The sequence below is a fragment of the Hylobates moloch genome, unplaced genomic scaffold (genome assembly GCF_009828535.3).
Source record: "Hylobates moloch isolate HMO894 unplaced genomic scaffold, HMol_V3 SCAFFOLD_18, whole genome shotgun sequence".
Classification (NCBI taxonomy): domain Eukaryota; kingdom Metazoa; phylum Chordata; class Mammalia; order Primates; family Hylobatidae; genus Hylobates; species Hylobates moloch.
The window spans coordinates 79,648,686-79,658,146 of NW_026652293.1; the positions used below are offsets into that span (position 1 = coordinate 79,648,686).

Sequence of the window (9,461 nt, forward strand, 5' to 3'; positions counted from 1 at the left end):
GTTCTGTGCAGACTTTAGACTTCTGTTGTGAAGCTGTAACTTAAGAGACTTTCAGTGCTCTGCTGTGACAGGAAAAAGTGAGTCAAGACAGAACAACAATTCTGTGAATGTGAAGGTGGAGGGTAGGGTGGTTCTGGGGCACAGTTGAAGGGAAAGAAGCACACATCGCTGAATGAAGGAGTGGAAGCCTATGGTGAATGGCAGGGTTTGGCCATGAAGAAAATCTGATTTGGATTTTACGGATGGTCACTCAGTGAAACTGACACACCTGCAAAGCGGGAAATGGAGGACGAATAAACAGGTGATGTGTTCCAGCAGCAGACAGGAGGGTCTTCTAAGAACACACCTGATCCTTTACCCAGAACTTCTTCCTACAGCTCCAGCAGACATTCTCATGTAGAAAACTACGATGTGATTTCACCACATTCTGACTCCACATCCTGATACTACGTTCTGACTCCACGTTCTGACTGGTACAGTATCTTTTTCTCCATTCTCTTATCTTCCCCTTCCTCTTTTCATTATTGCACATAAAGCATCTGTTGGAGAGAGACTCCATCTGATGATTCAGCAGATAAAGCATTTTTCAGCATGTGATCGTTATTTGTAGAGAGAAGGGTGTGAAACACATGGGGTGAGCTAAATATATGTTAGGGTAAGAGAATAAAACATCAGATTTCCTATTTTATCTCTTTTTGTTATATGGCTTCCATGTGTTTTATTAACAAATTTATATGGACATGTAGTTTATAAGTAATTGCACATATATTAATAGTCCATGTCCAAGTATTCTTTTACTGGAGCTATAATCCTCAAAAGAGAGACCATTAAGCCTTTGAATCAATGATATTCTGGCTCTTTTCCTGGTTTTATCATGACAGCAAAACCAAGTTGTGCTGAGGGTTAAGGTGTATGTTTATGGAACTGTCAGTTGTTTGGTTCTGGAAGTGTGTTCCTTTACTAAGATTTTGAAGAAGTATTAATAATCATTTCAACATATGACGTTGAAATGATTAACTCATATATATGAGGTTGTTTTAGAGAAATTTTCTACCTTAGCTGTTAATTTCTGAGTAATAGACAAAAATACTAATTGTCACCATTTCTGCATTGAGATATCTACATCTATCTAATCTATCACCTATAGCTCCATATATACATGGGATGGTACTGTGATAAGTGACCTTTAAAATATAATTGGACAGCTGTCATCTCAGAAAAAACTGAGTGGGGCGGAATGGTTTTCTAATTTTTTGTGTCATTAAGTTGACTTGTTCTAATCACTGGATTAATTTGATAAAACAATTATGCCTGCACCTTGGCCAATAATATTAGAGAGTAATTTCAAAATTGCTCAGTGAAATTATGCCAGGTGTTCTGATATTACAGATATCCTAATAAAACTAGAGGGAAATTACCTTGATTATCGGAGAAATAAGTGTTTTCAAAGCAAAAGAGGAGATCTCTGTATTACGTGGAATCTCAAGAAAAGGATCAACATTTGATCATTTTGATGCATCTTTATGGTTGTCACAAAGTGATTACAACTAGTGTTATTCTCTTGACAATTCAGAGCTGGACATAGGGGATCCTCTGTTGAGACATAGATAATTTATTTTTGAGATGGAAACTAAACTGTAAGAGAGCCAGAGCCATTTTTATGTGATACAGCTAATAGGGCTTGGTAGGCACAATAATGCCCTCCAAAGGTGTCCATGTTCTAATTCTCAGATACAGCAAATATATATTCCATGGCAATGGGTATGAGAAGTTGCACATGGGATCAAAATTGCTAATTTGTTGGTGAAAAATAAGGATACTATCCTGAATTACTATGGTGGGTCCAAACGTCTAATCACAAAGGTTCAAAATGTGAGAGACGAAGAATTAAAAGCATTGAAAGGTCGGCATGTCAGAAAGACAACTAGATATTATTTTTCCAATTGTTTTGGTGATTCTTTCCCTATTAGCATAAATTTTATTCAGTTCCGCTGTGCACATATGATTGGGTAATTTTATATATTTGTAGCATCAATGTGCTAAATATAAAATAAGAATGCAGAACAAAGATACGATTTCTAAAGAGGGATGCCCAGATACCATGGGTATCTATACCCAGGAATAGATAGTGTGCATCTTATAAGGGCAAGACTGTGAATGTGTTGGTATTTCATATACTAATTGGTGTAGAAAATAATGCAGAGGCTGGATTATCAAGAATTTATATGAGATAGGGCTTATCAAGATTAAGAGGGTAAAACAATAAAAGTGATTTGTGATAATTTTGACTAATGCAGAATTAACGATGATGTGAGATCTTTTGGGGTTTTTCTGATGTACAAAGCCAATTTCTGGCCAAGTGAAGTAGCTCACACCTGTAATTCTAGTGCTTTGGGAGGCCAAGGCAGGAGAATCACTTTAGGCCAAGAGTTCAAGACAAGCCTGGCAGCATGGCGAGACTCCATCCCCACTACAAATTTTTTGACAATTAGCTTCACCTGGAATCGTAGCTGTTTGGGAGACGGAGGCAGGCGGCCACTGGAGCCCAGGGGGCCCAGAATGCAATGAGTTATTATTGCACCACTGCACTTCAGCCTGGGTGACAGAGCAAGACCCTGTCTTGAAAAAAAAAAAAAAGTAAAATATGAAAAATACATAAAGTTCATTATTAAGAACACAATTTTGGCTTATGTAATTACTAAAAAATACTTTCTATTTTCAAGCTGACATTGCAGTCCCAGTCAACACCTCTCTCCTTTTCTTCTTCATCTTCACACTCCTGGATCACAGGCTGGAGCACACGGACCTGATCACCTGTCACCTGACTTTTGTTACTCACCGATGCACCCCACTGTAGTGGATTTTTTTCTCTTTAGACGGCGTTTGAGTCACTGAATTTTTGGAAGGACTTCAGGTGTCAAGCATGTTCTCCATGAACAGGGCGATGAGGGCTCTGGCCGTCACCCCACCTGCCTCCTGAGCATGCTCCAGGCCGTCACCATCAGCCCCAGCATCTTGTGGTAGGTGAGGCTTAAACAAAACATAAATTATCTTCCAGCAGTAGCATGATCGTCTGCACTGCAGCTTATTTCAGTGTGACCCAGACCAATTCAACTTACCGAGCGTCAGTGACTTCTCACTTTCTCCAGTGAGCTCCGTCCTCGGGGGACTGATTTTTATTCTAAGGTTATTTCAGAATATCTTCTTTGTAGGAATCGTGCTGCTCTGCAGTATGTACACGGTCATTCTCTCGTTCAGGCATGAGAGGTGACACCCGGAGCCTTCGCAACACCAGCCGCTCCCCAAGAGCCTCCCCAGAGAAAAGGGCCACGCAGACCAGCCTGTGTCTTCTGGTGAGTTGCTCTGTGGTCACGTACTCAGTGGACATTATTACTTCATCCTCTTTAACCGTGTGGTGGGTTCATGGCCAGGTCATCTGGGATGTCCAGATGCCTGTGGTCACTCTCTGTGCCACTGTCTGTCCCTTGGTACAAATCAGTCCTGACAGAAGAATCATCAATATTCTAAAAAATATTCTATCAAAGTGCCACCCATTTTTAACAAGGTCATACTGGGACAAAAATCTTCTGAAGAGAAATAGATTTTTCTGCCGCCAGTTAAACTATGCAAATGGCACAGGATTTGTTAACTGACTTAAATGCAATGAATTAAATAGCAATTTCATTATGTCTAAATAGTTGCTTGATGCCGCCAAAGTCTAACTTCTTTAGTTCAACGTCCATCAGGGTTTGATATTTCCAAATCAAGTCTCTTACACTTTCTTTTTTTTTGAGATGGAGTCTCACTCTGTTGCCCGGGCTGGAGCGCAGTGGCATGATCTCGGCTCACTGCAACCTCCGCCTCCTGGGTTCAAGCGATTCTCCTACTTCAGCCTCCTGAGTAGCTGGGATTACAAGTGCGCACCACCACGCCTGGCTAATTTTTGTATTTTTAGTAGCGACGGGTTTCACTATGTTGGCCAGGCTGGTCTCGATCTCCTAACCTCGTGATCCACCCGCCTTGGCCTCCCAAAGTGCTGGGATTACAAGTGTGAGCCACCGCATCTGGCCACACTTTCATTTTTAATCTTATACACGAAATATTATTTTTTCTTCTTGAAGTACACTTTTAAAAAGCTCCTACTGGTAAACAAATCAGAGTTTTAAAAATATATTTTAATTTGCCCTTTTTTGTTAAAGGTATTTTAGCCTAGTATCTACTTCTAGCTTTAATAAATAATTTCTCTTGGCTCCGTTCCTATTTATGTTTTGGGTTTTATAAAAGCTGTAGAAATTTTGCTCCCATCTTTGCAACTTCTCTCTTTCTCACACTGATTTTTAGTATTTTTCTTCTCTTTGGTGTTATCCAGCTTCTGTTTTTTATTCTTGAGACGGACTCTTGCTCTGTCGCCCAGACTGGAGTGCAGTGGCACGATCTCAGCTCACTGCAAACTCCACCTCCCGGGTTCACGCCATTCTCCTGCCTCAGCCTCCCGAGTAGCTGGGACTACAGGCACCCGCCACCACACCCGGCTAATTTTTTTGTATTTTTAGTAGAGACGGGGTTTCACCATGTTAGCCAGGCTGGTCTCGATCTTCTGTCCTCGTGATCCACCTGCCTCGGCCTCCCAAAGTGCTGGGATTACAAGCGTGGGCCACCGCGCCCAGCCCAGCTTATTTCTTTTAAGTAACTTTTTTTTTCACTTTTTGACACACTGCATTTCTGAATTCAAGGATTTATGTCTGGTTTTCAATTTAGAAACTTACAAACCACCAACTCTTAAAGGCATTATTCAAATTCCTTTTTTTTTTTTTTTGTTGGGGAGTTTTGCTCTTGTTGCCCAAGCTGGAGTGCAATGGCACAATCTTGGCTCACCACGACCTCCACCTCCCAGGTTCAAGCAATTCTCCTGCCTCAGCCTCCCGAGTAGCTGGGGTTACAGGCATGAGCCACCGTGCCCGGCCTAATTTTGTATGTTTTAGTAGAGACTGGGTTTCTTCATGTTGATCAGGCTGGTCTCAAACTCCCAACCTCAGGTGATCCACCTGCCTTGGCCTCTCAAAGTGCTGGGATTACAGGTGTGAGCCACCGTGCCTGGCCTCAAATTCTTTTAATATATCCCATAAAAAAAGAGATTTGTCCTATTCCTTCTCATTCTAGCATTCTAGTCTTCAGAGATATATGTATTTGTTTTATATTTTCTTTTTTTGAGATGGAGTCTCAGAGTGTCGCCTGGGCTGGAGTGCAATGGTGCAATCCTGGTTCACTGCAACCTCCGCCTCACAGGTTCAAGTGATTCTTCTGCCTCAGCCTCTGGAGTAGCTGGGATTACAGGCGCCTGCCACCATACCCAGCTAATTTTTTGTATTTTTAGTAGAGACGGGGTTTCACTATGATGGCCAGGCTGGTCTCGAACTCCTGACCTAATGATCCTCCCGCCTCGGCCTCCCAAAGTGCTGGGATTACAGGCGTGAGCCACCGCGCCCGGCCGTTTTCTTTTCTTTTTTTTTTTTTTTTTTAACAAATCTTTGAGTCTTATTTGTAAATCATTTACACATATTCATACGAAGAAAAATAAATTTCAGAATGGAATCTTGGGACCATGGTAGTTAAAATATATATATATATACACACACACACACACATATATATCTATATCTATCTATCTATATATCTATATCTATCTATATATCTATATCTATATCTGTATCTATCTGATCATTAGCCACTGAAGACAAGGCGAGAGGCTTCGCAGTCATTTCTGGGGGTTGGTGTATCTCCTCATGCAGGGGACAATTGAGAAGAATCCAAGCTGCTCCCTCATCTTCCCTCAATTCTCACCTTCTGGAGACAATATGGGGGAAGGGGATTTTCCAATGCTCTCCCCTAAAAACATTTTAAGAGGTACAGCAAAGGCTTATGGTAACACTGAACCTGCTCTTTGCTAGAAGTTTGGCAAGATTGCAACCTCTGAACCAACCTACTAGAAGAGTTAGCCCAATTCCTACTCACAGGTACTTCTAAGAGGAGGAGGGATTGCTGCACTCATCACACCCCCTTCCCACTTGCTGTGTTCTCCCACCAAGGCCCCAGAACAGAGCTCTCGATCTCATCTGATCTAGTCCCTCCCCGCTCCCGCCCAGCCTCATTTCACAAGTGAACCTTCCTCCCACCCCACACTCAGACACTCTGTAACTGTTGGCCCTGGCAGCTCCTGAGGACTGCTGGGATGATGACACAGCATTTTTGCATCAGCATTGTACTCACAGGGAATCGGAGCTCAGCCAGGAGAGGTCCAACAATGACAGAACTATGAGCACCCCTACCAAAACTCAGCTCTGCAGAGCCAAATAAACAATTCAATCCAACAGGCCAACTCCTAACATCCCATCCCAGACAGTCATCATTAGAGGTGCAGAGCAGATGAACCTCCTACTTGCACTGAACTATTACCAATTCCCAGTAACAGTGGGGGAAAGGACAGACGTGACAAATGTGGTAGACTCTATCAGAAATGGCAACTGAGGACAACAGTTAGCCTAGATCATTGGGTCCTATCCAAAAAGCATCCTCAAGAACGGGCATGTTGAGCAGAGAGCTCTGTAGCTGGACGTACAGCCCTTGAATTACTAAGGGACTCAGAGAAAACAAGCCTTGTTTTCCTACGATTATCTAGGAACTGGAACACGGACTACCCCCCCTATGTTGAGGCAGCTTCTGAAAGGCCTTACCACTTATGGTCATCAGCCCACCCGCTTGGTAGGTGCATCTGGGGAGAGGGACTCACATCACATCCAGAGGGGGGACCCGTCTAGGCGGACACCACAGGGCAGCCCATCCCACTGTCACTGGGGCAGGCCGAACATGGTTAGGAGGGTGGACAGATCCCAGGCATCAGCCGCCCCACAGGCGTTGCTCTGGCCTAACACAGAATGCGGAATGCAGGGTACTCCAAGTGTTCTCCGACACGGCACCTCCTTCACTCCGAGGGCCCCAGCTTTTCTTCCACATGGTCAGGGGCTCCAGAAAGTGCTCCGCAGCCTCCCAGTGAGCCCTGCAGCTGATGCCCAGGTTATAGAGGGACTGGATATAGCCAGGCTGGAGCTCAAGGGCCTGGCAGTATGAAGTTACGGCTTCTTCACTTTGGTTTTCATTCCACAGCAAACAGTCATTGGGATGAACACTGAGGGTAGCTGTGAAGCAGTTCATGGCCTTGTCATACTCTCCACTCAGGTTGAAAAGGCCCCGCAAGCCACACTGCACGTCAGGGTCAATGGATGTAGGGTCCAGTTGCACAGCTGCTAGGAAGAGCAACTTTCAAGAAACAGGGAGTCAGACAACAGAGATCCCAAGATACGCTTGCTGGAGCCCAGTCCTGCCCCGCCAGCCCCTTCTTCAGCAGGTGTCACCAGATAGGCACAGGCTGGTGTGTGGCAGGGTTTCACAGGCCTGTCGCTGCAGGGGCTCATTGGTAAAGCTTGCAGCCGGCGCCATCAGTGCTTATCTGGCTTTAGCTCCAGACACCTCTGCAATGCTCTGATGGCTCACAGTTCTTGTTCATTCTCTGCCTGGGTGGTACCCAGATACAGCCAAGCTTCCATGTGCTTAGGATCCTGCTGCATAGCTGCCTCAAAAAGCAGCACAGCATCTGGGAGGGCCCTCTCCTGAAGTCGCTGCAGCCCTTCTTTGAAAGGCTGAGGGTGATCACACGGGGGGTTCTCCTCCTCCAACTGGTACCCCTTATCATAGGAAGCTGATGCGAGGTCATCGTAGCCAGAAAGCCAGGGGTGAGTGTCAGCATCCCATCTCCTCCAACTCTGTCTGCAACTCTACAGCTGACTTGGCGCGTTCAAACTCCCTATCAAGGGCAGCTGTGTTTACTGGTCTTGTGACTGGTCAACCCAGGCATCTGATGTACACTCAGAATTAGCCAATTTGGGGTCATCCCCTTTGGCCACAAAGTCACTGGCCATGTGCTGCAGATCCTCCTCAGGATGACATTCATCGTCCAACGATTGGTGGCTGCTGCTCCCTTAAGCTCTCCCAACCACAGCTTCTCCCGATTGCTCCAAATATTCCTCAGCCCAGCAGGTGGGGGAAACGGCCAAGGAGTCTGTAACTTCAGAAATGAATGACTGGGACCAGTCTGTCTCATTATAATCCTGAATTACATCCACAGCGTCTCCAGCTGCAAAACACTCTGGGCCCAGTTCTCAGACAAGGCCAAGTCGGCCACACCAGGGGCTCTCTGGGGAGCCTGGAGGAAGTTTGACTGTTCAATCTGCTGCATCTCAGCCAGGGGTTCATCCATCTTGAAGTTCTGAGGGGCAGGGGATACAAGGGGTACACTGTAGTCCTGCAGGAATTCACCCACCAACTCATCTTCAGAAGCTACTCCCAAAGGCTTGGAGACTGCCTCAGAGGCTGGGGCTCTGCGGGGGCCAGGGGCCAGGCCTTAGTCCCTTCTGCTGGGGTCGGGGGTGTTTTCTCTTTTTACCATATTTAACTATATTAATCATGCTCAGTATTTCAGCTCACTAATCTCATCAGCTGAGACTAATTTAATATTTAACCCATATGTTGTATATTAAGTAGGTTGATTCTATTTCCAACTGTTTGTATTTGGCTCTTTTTCAAATATGGCTTGTGAAGCTTGTAGTCTTTGGTCTTTAACTTTTTTTTTTTCTATTTTTCTCATTGTGTTGACTTAAACATTTAAAAAAAAGTCCTATAACTGTGTGTAACATAAGTTTTTTCACTTATGGGAGATACTACATTTGAGACATCTGCAGTTTATGTCTTTGTTTTTTAAATTTGCTTTATGGCAAGTTGGGCAACCCACACGGATTTGGCAACTGTGATCACCCATATCTAAGAGGAGCACTTACTTCTCAGTCGATTATTTTCATAAATGGTTTCCTTGGTTTGCTTCTCTAGTTGGAAAATTATATTTTACTTTCACTTTCAACACTATACAGTCGTTTAAAGATTCTTGTAACTTTCTGAGAATTTTAGCTTTCTACATTTAAAATGTGTAGAATCTATAGTTTTCCAAAAAGCACAAATGTCAACAGTGTACACATGAAATACATTTTACACCATTTTTTTGTAACAGACAAGAAATCTCAAGTTACTTTATTTAGAACATATCCTTTCCTCAACATACTGTAAAGTAATAATAATTTGTAGAGTTTAACTTTAATACTGGGGAACTGATTTTACATTTTGCACAAATTTCTGAAATAAATGTACTCTACTTCAGAGAACAGTACCTATATATGGCCAAAACTACTGATATTCTACACCACTGAGAAAATATTGGCAGAATTGGCCGGGCGCGGTGGCTCACGCCTGTAATCCCAGCACTTTGGGAGGCCGAGGTGGGTGAATCACGAGGTCAGGAGATCGAGACCATCCTGGCTAGTACAGTGAAACCCCGTTACTACTAAAAATACAAAAAA

The 9,461-nt window shown here is 43.9% G+C and overlaps 1 pseudogene; it reads right to left on the reverse strand.

Annotated features, from left to right (window-relative positions):
* Positions 1-6,845: 6,845 nt before the first annotated feature.
* LOC116457245 (peroxisomal targeting signal 1 receptor-like) lies at positions 6,846-8,462 on the reverse strand (annotated as a pseudogene).
* Positions 8,463-9,461: the final 999 nt, after the last annotated feature.